Here is a 15,421-nt window from a genome sequence, read left to right as displayed (position 1 = left end):
ATGTGCTGTTTGGAGATGACTGGAGGAGGCAGAGTGGCGCAGCGCGGTGGCGCACTGGAGACAGTCTGATAGTTGCATCGGATAGCCATTTTCATTTTGTCTATATGTATACTGTATCTGTCCCTATCTAATAAACCATAAATAAATTAATAAGTCATGTCATTGTAACCCACCTGATGAATAAGTATCCAATAGATTCCAATCCAAATCCGGAGTTCAAGGGTATCCAGAAAACCTAGCCTGTGTAAAATAACACGGCTTATATAGCAATATATGCAAATCTATCCAAGCTCTTAACTGTACAGTTTAATTTGATCAATATCAACATATAATACAACTTTTCAATGCTTAACCCATGAATGTAGGATAAATGTTGCATCACAATATTAACTTGCATCGTAATATTAACATATGAAATATGTCAACCTCACTATTATTATAAACCACTCAATAGTAAAGTGTAAACAACACTATTAAATGACTATTTAATATGTGAACCCATTTGAGTTGTAGATTATTATGCAAACAACCTACAGTTTAAACATTAAATACTCACTATATGTGAATATTGTGAGTAAGGCAATGTGAATACTTTCCCTGTCACAACACTGACACCTTGCGTTGATGCACACAAGCAGCACAGGGATGAACAGAATCAAGCTAATCTCATAACCCATGAACTTCAGCTACATAATCCCTCTCTGTCCACACAATGTAAATAACACACACATATTACACACACATATCTCTTTCTGCCTCTATCACCAAAGAAATACAAAATATCATTTTAGAATACAGCTCAGTGGCAAAACATTTCACTATGCCAGCTCAGAGCATTTGACTCGTGATGCCATGTGCGGCGGCTGCTTTAATGTTTGGAACGCACCGAGAGAAGAAAAGAATAAAACGATGCTCTCAGATGTTCTCAGGTCGCTTCAATAGGTGACGGAGCTCTTACTGGCTCAGATATAGTTTTACTTCTCTCTGTTCAGTAGTATATCAAGTATAAGTAGTAATAATATCACTCTGTAAATCCAGCTTCTCCGCTGCTCTCTCATCAATCTCCGTGTTTCCCACACTCCACTGCGTCTCTCACCTGAGTGAGGAGGCGGGACTTGGGATGTTTCTTCTTCTTCTTCTTCTCTCGGTTTCTGGCGGATCGCAACCAACTTTAAGGTGCATACCGCCACCTACTGTACAAGAGTGTGTAACATCATGTCATTTGCTCTTTACTCCTACTCTTAACTTCTATCCACCAATCCTGTGTCTCTTAAGAACATTAATAATGCCTTCCTGGTGCCTTCAGCCCCCTCACCCTCTGTTCCCAGTATCCCCATCAGATCCCAGTCCCGTCCCTCCTCTCTGACTTGGTCCTGTAGTCTTTGTCTTTCAGCCTCAAACTTTTTACAATGAATTAGGATATGCTCCACATTTTCTTTATCACCACAACCCCCACACTTGTCACTGTTCCTTTTCCCCGTTAAAGCCAAAGTGCCATTAAGACCAGTGTGATCCAGTCTGAGTCTTGTTATGATGATTTCTTCCCTTCTGTTCCTTTCTTTATACGACTTTGTTATGACCGACTTTTGTATTTTGAAATATCTCCTTCCTTTCTGGTCCTCCTCCCATCTTTTCTGCCATATCTCCACTCCTTTCCTTTTAATCACAGCTTTTCCTTCTCCTTTCCCAAGTAAAACTGGTTCTGTAATGTCTTTTTGCAGTGAACTTTTTGCTAGTTTATCTGCAAACTCATTTCCTTTCACCCCCTCGTGTGCTGGAACCCAACAGAATAATACATCTATACCCCCTCTGTGTAGTCTTAGCAAGCTATAGTACAGTTCAATGATTAGATCTTGCCTTACAGCTTTTGTTGAATGTATACTTTCCAAAACAGCTTTTGAATCCGTGCATATCACCACTCTGTCAGGTCTGACCTCCTCCACCCACTGCATTGCAATGATGATTGCCACTATTTCTGCTGTGTACACTGATACCTGGTCTGAAAGTCTTTTGGAAATAGATATTTTAAATTCTGGAATATATATACCAACTCCCACACACCCCTGTTTATTTTTGGATCCATCTGTATATATTTTGAGATAATTATTATAGCTGTTCCTTAGGTATACACTTGTTTTAACTCCCACTTCATTTACTTGCCATTCCCTTTTCTTTTCAATGATACTCATGTCTATTTTAACTTCTGGGAGCAGCCAGGGGGGTACGCTGCTTACTGGTGTCGACCTGGTGAACTCTAAGGCCTCTAATCCATATGTCCGCACTTTTTCTTCCGTTGTCCATCCAAATCCATATCCTTGAAACTTAGAGTATTCCCAACAGTTTTGTAATGTTACCTTTGTAGGATTTTCTTCTCCACTTCCTTTTAACCTGACCCAGTATGCTAGAGCTAATTTCTCTCTTCTTAATTCCAGTGTAGTCTCTCCTGCTTCAATTAATACTGCATTAATGGGTGTTGACTTGATAGCTCCGATACATAACCGTAATGCTCTACACTGTACTCTATCCACTTTTTGTAATGATGTCTTTGTTGCTGCTTCATAAACTATACAACCATAATCTATTGTTGATCTCATGATCGCCCTATATATGTCAATCAATGACTGTTTATCTGCCCCCCAGTCACATCCAGCCACAGCTCGTAGTTTATTATTTATTACTTTTTTGCATTTTGTTTCCAGATGTTTTATATGAACATGCCATGTATATTTACTGTCTAGCCATAGACCCAGATATTTGTATTCATTCACCCTCTCCATCAACTGACCATATAATGTTAAATTCTCAGTATTAATGTTTCTCTTTTTTGTAAATATCATATAACATGTTTTATTTGTTGACATTTTGAATCCCCACTCATATGACCATTTCTCCACTTTCCCTATTGCTTTCCTTATATTTTCCATCACATATGGCACATTTCTTCCCCTCATCCATATTGCCCCATCATCTGCATATATCGCTGATTTGATGCATCCATCTAAATTTTCAAATATATCATTTATCATTATGTTAAACAACACCGGGCTGATTGCACTCCCACTTGGAATGTTTGACACCAATAGCAACAGTTATTTCACTTTGAACCAATGAGCTTATTTGTTAAAGTTTGTTAAAGTTAAAACTCTGAGCAAAAACGGAAATAAAATAAACAATGATAAATTAATTTCTGAATAAAATATAGAATGTGGTTATTTATTAAATAAAAGGAATTTTCAGTGAGGGAAATATCTCTAAATGTTTTAGAAACAACTGGTTTTCCCAGAGGGTTACATCATGTTTACTGCAGCGATTTTACACAACAACTTTATGAAAACTAATATGGTACTTGGTGATATCTGCACACTATTAGTAGATATTATTAAAACTATTGGCGCTCTGTTCTGCCATTCTTTAATGCTATTTGATATAATCTTGGATTTCTACAACCGATGATGATGATTTCATCAGCTGCTCCACAGCTGACTGCGACTCTCGGAAGTCCGGTCCTCTCCTCTCAGATCTCCTCTGAGCTCCGGTGGTGGAGGGGGGGACATGATGGTGAGACAGCGCTGATGAGATATTGAGCGGAATTTGCTTTGAGATTTGTGTTGATCTTTTACATTTGTAAGGTGCTTATGTAATAGTTATGGCTCACGAGCACAAAGAACACTGCTGTTTTAAATGTTTATGATAAAGTGGATATAAGTATGAAGTGAAGTTAAATGTGTGAGAGGCATCATTATACGTATAATAACATTTAATGTCTACAGTCTGGCTTCAATTCATCTGCATCTCCAGTTTCCCCTGCCTCGGTGCCTCCATAATGTGCGTACGCACGGGTCAAAGTTTCCGTACCGGTGCGCACATTCTCCCGTCAAGTTTGTTTTTATAGATCACAACTGTTTCGTGGGAAGTGGCGTACGCACATTTCAGGCCCCGTTTTGTGCGTACGCAACGGTTATAAATGAGACCCCAGGACATTTTCCGTTAAGTTAACCATCAGGGGGACAGGGGGAGGGACGCAATTGCGGACCAGGGGCCTCATGTATAAAAGACTGCGCAGCTTTCACACTGGAAGATGGCGTACTAACAAAATTGGAAAAGTACATAAACACAGAAATTTCCACATGTATAAAACTGTGCGTACGCCTGTTCCTGCGTACCTTTCCTTTATACATCTCAATGAACGTGAAATTGAGCGCAGCTGCACGTGCCACTTGGTCCGCCTTGTCTCCTCCCATTAATAACTATGCAAATGACTATAAACACGCTCCATGCTGTCACCTATTGTCCAAATAACGATGGCAAATCACGCTGGAAAAAGAACAAAAAGAAGAACGATCAGCTGCGCCCGAGCCTCGACTGCTGAGGGGCGGCGGTCTGGCCGTGTCCTCACTAACGCTGTGCTGTGAGTCACAGAGAGAGATTGTCAATACAATGAAGAATATATATATATATATATATACATATATATATATATATATATGCAATGAATTAAAAAGAATGAATGAGGTTCTTGGTGGGATAAGTTATATATTAAAAGACCTTGTTGAAAAATAAATGTTTGTCTCAACTCACCTCGTTGCTTTACATTCTGTGTGTTGCATCTAAACGGCGCTGTAAAGCTGCTGCTTTTGGCTCATTGTTAGGTGTGCCAGGGTCCGGTTCATCCATCTGTAGCTCCTCTGGAGCACAGACACAGCATGTTGGTCTGCCACATTGTGCAGCACGTGATTTTGGTTTTGACACGGTGGTTAAGGCATGTCATCTCTGGGACATTAGTTTAAATGTGTTTTTGTTGTGCCTTCTGATGTTAAATATTATGCACAAACTAATAAAGAAATATGTGGGTTTTTTTGGATCCCACATCATAAATAAAGCTCAGTAAGTTGAGTGGAAAAAATATTTTTACGCATTTAGCGAGTTTCAGTACTTTGTAGTTTGACACTGCCAGATGACAGAGTTTGGAGGACGGCCCGCACATTTTCACGACTGGTCTAGAATTTACGGCACGGTCCGCACATTCTCACGTCACGTTGACTTTTATACATCCCGGCGTGAGCGTGAAACACAGCGTACGCAACATTTTAGTACGTGCGCACCGTTTATACATGAGGCCCCAGGGGAATCTTAAAGTTACTCCTGAAGGATAACCACAAAAATCGCAAGCGATTCAAAGGGAGAAGGGGAACACCAAATGAAAACAGGCCTAAAGGAAGGCTCCCTACACTCAATATAACTTGAAAAGACTAAAACTAAAACACCGCTATCGAGCAGCTGACTAGAACAGAGATCCTGCAGGTCCTTTCAGCTGTCAGCATTCCCACGCATTTTCAGCAGGAAATGCATTTTCTAGTTAGTATTATTAGACTGCAAATCAGCCACGTTGTAAGTGTGGCTCCGTCTATTTCTTAAAGATGCCCACTTAAGCTATAGAGTCCAAGCATGTAGTTGACGCGTGTTTCAATAAAACTCCGTAGTCCATGTTCTTCATTTCAACCGTTTACTGAAAATCTTTCTTCAGTCTTCAAATACAAAAATGGTAACAAAATATCAAAAACATAAGCAGTAAAAAGGCAAGAACAGTAATATTAAGCACGGTATATTAAGCACGGTCAAAGACTAGTGTGCTCTCCAGGCTCCATGGCTTCAACTGAATCGTTTAAAGAGCACATGCAGCACAATTTAGCTTTCGCCCAATCAGAATACAGGACTGGCTGCAGTCACACTTGGTCCTTATTGAGCACACTGCAGTGAAACTACAGAGTTATTTATCTCAAGCAAATAAAACAAAATGTAAATTAACCACAGATATTTCTACTGAACAAATGGCTCTAACATAACCTGCCCCTAATTGACTAGGCTGTTAGCATATCAATTATCAAACATAAATGCTTAGAGACATTGTCCACTTATACAATACTAATACTAATACTTATACAACAAACTATAAATCCTTTTTTCAGGTTTTAAAGATACATATTTGCTTTAACCTAAACAGATAAATGTCTTTAACTTATTCAGTCTCTTTTGATCTTCACAATGCCTCCTCCAAGAGGCATATCTTAGTTATGGGTCTCTCCAATGTGCTTGTCTTCGTCTGAACACAGACACTGCGGACGGTTCCTTTCGAGTCTGGCATTATCTTGACAATTTTTCCCATTATGAGGCTTGTAAGGCGCTGCTCGGCTAAAGATCTGTTATCAGGCATTTTTAAGTCTTCGTCTTTCAGTGGTAGTCCGATGCAGTAGTGACCATCAACTAGCTGTGTTGATCCTTTCACTGAGTCAAGGAACTGACGGTCCTCCTGTGACATCTCAGTCTTATCATCGTATCCTCTCTCTGGGAAGTCTGCATTGTACAGCTGAGTCAACAGGTTTTCCACATTGGATACTGAAATGCGATTGACTGAGTGACTCACCATTTCTAGGTTGGCTGTAGTGGTGCCTCTGAGTGGACCGTTGATGACCCATCCAAGAGGAGTCTTCACTGCATACGGCCCATCACATCTGCTGTTTATTATCTGCTGGGGCTCCACGGCTTTAAAGGCATCAGTACCAATAAGCAAGCCGACTTCTGCTTCGATATGCGAGATGCGAACTTCATGCAGATAAGGCCATCGATCCACATCTTTCTGAAGAGGAATGTTGTCTTTTTTCACTGGTATACTTGGTTGAGTGAACGCCTGCGGAAGGTCGATGTAATTCTTCCCTTCCAGGCTGCATACTTCCAGATCTGACAGAACGTGAGTGCTCACCTTCTTTTCTGATGCCATAGTAGTGAGTAAGAGTTCCGCTTTCCTTCCTCGGAGGTTAAGCCGCTGCCTGACCTCATCGGTACAGAAGGTTGCTGTGCTTCCTTGGTCTAAAAACGCATAGACCTGGATCACCTTGTCACTTCTTTTGGACTTTATTTTCACTGGTACTATGGAAAGGATATCTTCTCCATTACCTGCCCCAGTGTCTCTGCTGCTTTCATGTTCTGTTCCTACGAAGGCGCTTGTGACCGCGTTAGTAGTTTCTGTATTCCTATTTTCATCCTTTTCGGACAGAACTGGGAATTCCTTCACAACATGCAAAATGCTTGGGTGTTTTCCTGAACACTCCTGGCATTGCATTCTCTTACGACAATATTTACTCATGTGACCTGGTGTGAGGCATCCAAAACAGAGTCCTTGTGATGTTAAGAATTTGATTCTGTCTTTGGGAGTCTGTTCTTTTATCTTCTCACAAAACTCCAAGGTGTGGCTTTTATGACAGTACATGCAGGGTTTTTGGAAAACATCAGATAGTTTGGCTGAACCATACTTCTTCTCTTGTGGTTGTTGAGCACCACTGTGTCTTCCAGCCGGAGAGACACTTGTAGCAAAACTGATGCTCTTGGGGTTACTTGTCTTAATGTTTATCTTAGGCTTCCCCTTTCCTTCTACGCTGACATCCAAAATATCTCCAAAAAGTGGGTCGTTGCTGACCTTTGCTTGCCAGTTGATGAAATCCACCAGGTCAGAAAACCTGGCTCTTCTTCCTGTTTTTGTTTGGATTTCATATGCTCGATTTCTCCACCGTTCTTTTAGTTTGAAGGGGAGTTTTGAGATGACAGTCTTCATATTGCTAGGGTTGTCCATCTCATCCATGTAATCCACATCACTCATAGTGTTTCGACATCCTATGAGGAACAAAGCATATGCATTTAATGCTTTCCTGTCTTCTTATTTTATCTGAGGCCATTCAAGAGCTTTATTCATCAAGGCTGTGGCAATTCGCAGTTCATCTCCATACTGTTGTTGAAGGAGCCTCCTAGCTTCTCTGTAACCTTCATCTGGCCGCATGTGTTCACAACTACGAACAAGGTTAAGAGGTTCTCCACTTGTGAACTGCTGCAGGTAGAATAACCTATCTTGTGCACTAGCAGTCTTGTTCTCAATAGTCTGTTCGAATGCCCTTATAAACGAACGGTAGCTGAGTGGATCTCCTGAGAAAGTTGGAACATCTCTCTGTGGGAGTTGTGACATGTTTTGCTGCTTGACTAGCATTTCTGTTATCTCATTCTGGCGCTGCATTATTTTGGAGATGCCATCAGAGGAACCTGCTTGCTGTGAAGGGTCTGGAGGTACTGTTGAACTAGCTGCTCTCTGAGGGGGAGGTACTGCTGACCTGGCTGCTTTAAGAGGCGAAGCTCTGTGATGATCATTAGCAGTCTGAGCTGGGTGCTTTGGGCCTACAGGTGCTGGGAAACTCACTTGTGTCTCACCATCTTCATCTTTAACATACATGTCCTTTAAACCCACTTTGTACTTGCTTTTTGACTCGTAATATTCATTCATGCCATCTTGACCATCTTCATAATCTGCATACACCTTTATTTTGGCGTCTGATGCAGCAATCTTGGCATCTAGCTCCACTTGCTCTTTGCGCGCCTTTAAGCGTGTTTCTTCCATCTCAATGTCTTGACGTTTCTTAAGAAAGGCAGCACGTGCTAACAGCTCTTCCCGCTCTGCCTGCAGCTTCAAACGAGCAGAACTTGCACTGGATGCTTGTGATGCATGGCTAAGCACGGAGCTTCTCTTGGATGTGCGACTGATGACCTCTGAGATGCTATCACTTGGCTTTATGTCATCATCATCCTCATATTTATTGCCATCATCATTCTCTTCTTCAGGATGTCTCTTAATCTTTTCAATCCAGTCCTCTGTTTCCTGAACAAAGTTCTCAAAGTCCACACATTTGGGCATGTACCAGTTACACTGCTCCTCTTCTTTATCTTCGTCTTCTAGAAGAGTTCATATTTCTGCATTAAGCTCTTTAAATTCTCTAAAGAACTTCCAAAAGATAAATAATGCTTCATCTTTAATTATTTCAGCATTAACTTTATCTTTCTTGAGATTTTCAATCTCCCTTCTTTTACGAGTGAGATGAGCCAGCTTGCCTTTTCTTTCATTCTTAAGCCTGTTCAGTTTTTCTTCCACAGCCTTTGCCGTGGGCTTTGACTCCCTCTTCTGGCCGTTTTCTGCAACTTCCATTATCTACGGCGTCACTCTTGCCAAGGTTTAATGCACACAAACTGTCTTGTTTTCTTCAAAACGACAGCTTCTCACTCTTCCACAATATGTCCACAGACGTTTTCAAGAGTTTTAACATGTGCACTTCAAAGAATGACCACTGCAGCTTAGTTGCAAAACGACTTGAGGCTTAATTGAACATGGCTCCAGAATGTAAGGACATTGTAGACTGAGATCTTCATGTACTCACTTTCCTTTAGTGCACAGCGATGAAAATCAACGTGGCTCTTATATCCTTGTTACGTGAAGAATTATGTCCATAATCCACGTCTCTTTACAAGGGGTCCATCCATATGCTTCGTTTCCTTAACGAGCATAGTCTTTGACTAATGTAAGTGTGGCTCCGTCTATTTCTTAAAGATGCCCACTTAAGCTATAGAGTCCAAGCATGTAGTTGACGCGTGTTTCAATAAAACTCCGTAGTCCATGTTCTTCATTTCAACCGTTTACTGAAAATCTTTCTTCAGTCTTCAAATACAAAAATGGTAACAAAATATCAAAAACATAAGCAGTAAAAAAGCAAGAACAGTAATATTAAGCACGGTATATTAAGCACGGTCAAAGACTAGTGTGCTCTCCAGGCTGCATGGCTTCAACTGAATCGTTTAAAGAGCACATGCAGCACAATTTAGCTTTCGCCCAATCAGAATACAGGACTGGCTGCAGTCACACTTGGTCCTTATTGAGCACACTGCAGTGAAACTACAGTTATTTATCTCAAGCAAATAAAACAAAATGTAAATTAATCACAGATATTTCTACTGAACAAATGGCTCTAACATGCACATTTTATCTTAAACTATGTTATTCAAATTTAAGGAAATCATTTTGAAAGATGTATGTCACAACTCAAATATGAATTGAGAATTTGTGCTTACATCAATTCCTCAAAGTAAGCATGCGCAAAATATCCAGAAGTGAGGCTCTACTCAGCTGCAGGACAGCGTGACCACTGAGACCATGACGCCTTCTCTGCACCGACGGTGACTGTTCGGCCAGGACGGAGCAATCTGTTTTAATAACTCCATTACAAAATGCATAATTATTATGTAACCCGGGCACTTAGCAGAAACCCAGGCTATTACAACCCGACAACGCCACTCTGGGAATTTCACCCAGAGAATAACCCAACCAAATTACACAAGTTCCTTGATAAAGAGACGGGGCAGAGACGTGAGTTTCAAGTTTCAAAATCAAATAACTTTTATTTAAATTCAAAAATGGTGATTAGTTGCTGCAATGATAAAAGCTGCAAGAGAGGCCAGGCTAGAAAAATAATGTCCTTTATTACAAAAATAGAGTTAAAGTGTTTTTAAAAAAATGTCACTACACCACTAACCTTACCAGTACAGGAGGAAGGGTGCCAGGGAAACCCACAGGAGGAATGGAGTGAGGGGAGAGGAAATGCAGAACAGTTCACCACCACCAGTAGTTGGAAAAACACACAGTTACTTCCACTCACACTGCAAGGTAAAGAGCACACAGGGGTTAGGAGGACACAGCAAGCCACATGCAATAAGAACCCCAACACAAGAAGAATCCCTCCACCCACTGACCAACCACCTGCAAGGATATAGCAACCCAACCGTCCTGTTAACTGGCAGAGAGCTAGGAATGTTCACTTCCCGATTACCTCCACAACAGCTGGTTTACAGATAAACTAAATAAATGCCCCTCCACTATTACAGCAAGAAACCTATGTTGGTGTTGGGCCACCACTTTAAACAAAAAGGGGGGAGCTAAGACTACAAACGGCACCTCAGTCTGATGTTCATCTCCCTCAACAGCAGTAACAGGACAGAACAGAGTGAGCCGAGCCTCCGCTTGGCCACCAGCTGTTCCCTTTAAGGGGCTGCTAGACTAGGGGAGTGATCAAGGTGTCAACCGTTCTCAATCTCAGTGATTAAGGGGTGTGGCGACGGGGGAAAGATCACCCATTACAATTAGTTGCATCTTTGACGTGATCTGTTGGGGGTCTTGGGAATGCATGTCGCCTAGCTCACTAGCTATAGAGTGCTACAGGAATGAGTCCTAAAACCCGGATATGAGTTAGCATGAGTTAGGGGGGGGTGCATTAGAGCTAGCTACAGACGTGGACAAAATTGTTGGTACCCTTCCGTTAAAGAAAGAAAAACCCACAATTGTCACTGAAATAACTTGAAACTGACAAAAGTAATAATAAATAAAAATTTGCTGAAAATGAACTAATGAAAATCAGACATTGCTTTTGAATTATGGTTCAATAGAATCATTTTAAAAAACAAACTAATGAAACTGGCCTGGACAAAAATGATGGTACCCCTAGAAAAGATGTAAAATAATGTGACCATAGGGACATGTTAAACTAAGGTGTGTCCTGTAAATAGCATCACAGGTATCTTCAAACTTGTAATCAGTCTGCCTATTTAAAGGGTCAAAAGTAGTCACTGTGCTGTTTGGTATCATGGTGTGTACCAAACTGAACATGGACCACAGAAAGCTAAGGAGAGAGTTGTCTCAGGAGATTAGAAAGACAATGATAGACCTTCATGTTAAAGGTAAAGGCTATAAGACCATCTCCAAGCAGCTTGATGTTCCTACAGTTGCACATATTATTCAGAAGTTTAGGGTCCAGAAGCAGAGCTCCTGCAGGTCCTTTCAGCTGTCAGCATTCCCACGCATTTTCAGCAGGAAATGCATTTTCTAGTTAGTATTATTAGACTGCAAATCAGCCATGTTATGATGAATAATAGTAGAGACAAGACTGTACAAAATCCCCTTTACACGCTTTCAGATGATTGGTGTGAATGCATAGTGAAAACGTCGGGGAGCACACGGACACGTGAATGGGGTGTATTACTGTGAGATCGCTGTCACACACTTTTTTTATGTAGAGTTAATGGTTAATGGTAAATGGACTTGCATTTATATAGCACTTTTCTAGTCTTCAGACCACTCAAAGCGCTTTACACTACATGTCAGCATTCACAAACACATTCACACACTGATGACAGAGGCTGCCATGCAAGGTGCCAACTAGGATCTAATCTAAATACTCGGTCACACACCGATGGCTAATTTAGGATTAAGTGTCTTGCTCATGGACACATCGGCATGTGACCGGAGCAGCCGGGGATCGAACCGTCGACCTTACGATCGGTGGGTTTAACTGCTTTTGACCTGTTAATCAGGGAAAACCTCCTCGTTGGCGTGCTTCTATACATGGCCTTAAATACAGATCAATGAAATCACTTCCTGAACAGATTTCACAATCAGCAGATGGATTTATTAGTTTAGCTTTTGAAATCATGCTAAAATTACATAAACAAACCGCACCAGAGTCCACATGGAGGCGGACCGAGACCCACCTTTTCAGGGAACCAAACGGGTTATGAGTGAAAGCAACCTTATCGACCTGTTTCACTAGCAACAGGACTGAATGGAGAGAGAACAAAAGCAGCAGAAGCAATTGATGATGATTTTCTCCTTTAGTTGGGCCGATATCACGGCTAGTTAGCAATACAACCACTTTAACTGTGATTAGAGGTTACTGGTGAACGAGAAATGTATCCAGCGTTATCTCTGTCAGTTTTACTGCTAATGAAAAGATAAATACACCGATGGAAAGCTGAAGATCTTGCTGTTCTAAAGGTGGTTGTCATTCTATCATGAAGGCAAGGAGATGAAGTTTGACCCTGAAGTTACCATTCTCCTTATATTTGGTTTTCACGTTTTTCTCAGGTTAAAAGCTTTTAAAAAGTACCCTTTAAAGGTAAAGAGGTAAATAAAAACATGCCTGTGATCTTCTGACATCTGATCTAATCAGCTTGAACTCACCTTGGAAATCATCACGAGTCATAAAATCAGTTTTCTGCAACGTTTTGGAATATTAACGCCTAAATGGCGGCCACTTTGGAAAATGGCCAAATTGGCAGCGCCCCGATATCTATATCTTTTCATAACATATAAACCTACATCTGTGCTAAATGTAATTACTGATGCACGTTCAATCACATGCCAACAATACGGCCGTTTGCTGTCCTTCACACCATGCAACGTCTTCTACTAGAGGTCAAGAGGTCAGACGATCTCCATTAAGCTCACTGCAGTGTCTGAACTACTGTCCATCAGTCACATGTTCTACAGAAATCTCTGGATCAAAATGAGCATTCACAGTAATGACAGCGATGACGAGGTTCAGGAACGCTAGTTCAGCATCTGACTGTGATATGGCTCAGTGTCCTGATGACATTCATGTCCTTCAGACTAACAGCTAGATGTGAAAGCTTGGCTTGGACTTTGACTGAATGAGTTCAGGCTGTCAGATTGGTGGATTAACATCCTCAGACCACTTTAAAACTGAGCACTCCTGACCTCTTGTGGTCCAAGTCGGCGCTTTCTGAGAGAATCTCCACGTGTTCAGCAGTCAATATGCGGAGACAGAAGCACTTTCAAACACAAAAGTATGCACTTGTGAATTTGTACGGGTTCATTTGGACAAAGACTACTCTATATACACTATTCAGGACACTCAGACAGAAGACAGTGTGGAGTAGTCCAGAACTTAAACAGTAAAGTAAAGCCACCTCTACACACAACAAACAGAGAAATCCATCTGAGAATAACTAATAATAATCAATGTTAAATATGAATAATGTTGTGGGATTATTCCTTATTTCATGGGATATTTATCATAAACAGACTAAGCATTGGAATAGTGATTTAGAGGTCGAATACCATGAACACCAAATCAGTTTGGATCCAGTGTGATTTCACAACAAATGCTGTTCTTTGACTGGTTAAAAACAGCTGACTGACAACACGGAGTTATCAAACTAAACTGTCCTGAAATATTTAAATATGCTTCATAATAATTTTCTCACATATTTAACTTTGAAGCATTTGTGACAAAACAGTTCAATTTCAGGACGTCATCCTGATCCAAAGCAGCCTGGAGCTTTGTATGATACCCTGGAAAAAAGACAAGAAAAGACTTAGTTCATTCTTGTTTATTGATTATAGAAACCTTCAGTTTGTTCACACATCCCATCAGTAAAGTCTGCTAAATGACTCTTGTTCAATGATTTCACGTACAGATTCATTTTCATCCACACAATCAGTTTGTTTGAGCAGAATCTCAGCGATGTAACAGAGAATAATGATTTCCTTATTGATTATGATCATGATAATTACAGTTTCATTAAACATCTTAGGATCTCGTTTGTACGTCGATCTGGACGACAACATTTAGTCTGCCCAACAAATAAATGTGATTCTAGATATCGTTACAAAAAGTAGTGAGAACAGAATATCTATGATAAGAAATAAATCACTAGACCTTCCTTTAAGACCCGTGCAGTGGAAGAGAAACAACAACACACACACACACACACACATATATATATATATATATATATATATATATACAAATATTCATCAAACATTTAGAGCACAGAGAAGTTTACAAAGTAGAGCCCATAATGTTTGATTGACAGCTGATCTCTGTGCAGTGAAGACATGAAAAGAACAAGACTCAGTCTAAAGCGAGTATCTGTCTGGACCGTATCTGGTCAGGATGTGAATTTGTGGCTAAATTGTTACACAAATAATCAGTGGTCATGTCTATCATGTCTTGTGAACAGTTTTTTCCACTTATATCTTAATGTTTGATTGAAAGACAACTTATAATGAAGCAAATTGCATTCAGTAATAGTAAATGGTGACATGTACTAGTCAGTATATTATACATTTTATATATCATCATGACATACAGTCTGCAGGTTAAAAGTATTTCAGCTTTTTATTAAAGCATGTGTATCAAAAGCATTCATCATATAAGTGGTGTGTAACAATATATACATACTTACAAAGTTGATGTCATCACTGATGTTGTTGCTGCGTGTTTATTCCTAGATGGAGTGTTGATGGAGCAGCTACAATGTTAGCATAGCCTGGCACTGATCGATCCGGACTCCGTTCAGAAAACAAGCATTTTAAAAGTTGTTTGCTTGCTGTGTTGCGGACAGACCCGACAAAGCATGAATTCAGTCTTTTTACAAATCAACATCATAATGTCGTTATTTCGGCATCATTTTGATCCGTTTATTGATATTAAATCACAGCACAGTGTGTTTATTTTGGGTTCATACCGCAGTAGCGACGTGTGGCTTGCTAATGTGCTTCCTGCTTGGTGTGAATGCACGGTGGTAACACAATACGAAGCACAACGTAACGTAACTTAAACTACTATAAACAATAGCACATGCACAACAACAGCACGATGTAATGATTCAATGAACCGCTGACACAATCCCCAGAAAACATAAACACTGAACTGTTCTCCAGCTTTTCATTTAGAAAGAGCAACAACCAATGAGGAACCTG

General features: G+C 40.4%; 1 protein-coding gene across 2 annotated transcripts in view; it reads left to right on the top strand.

Annotated features, from left to right (window-relative positions):
- The window catches only part of LOC119486943 (ral GTPase-activating protein subunit beta-like), a 592,951-nt gene that overhangs the window by 208,041 nt on the left and 369,489 nt on the right, over positions 1-15,421 (top strand). The gene's annotated exons all lie outside the window — the stretch shown is intronic.

The sequence above is a fragment of the Sebastes umbrosus genome, chromosome 1 (assembly GCF_015220745.1).
Source record: "Sebastes umbrosus isolate fSebUmb1 chromosome 1, fSebUmb1.pri, whole genome shotgun sequence".
In the NCBI taxonomy this organism is placed as follows: domain Eukaryota; kingdom Metazoa; phylum Chordata; class Actinopteri; order Perciformes; family Sebastidae; genus Sebastes; species Sebastes umbrosus.
The sequence above is the reverse complement of the archived record's forward strand: the minus strand, read 5'-3'. Positions and strand labels throughout refer to the sequence as shown.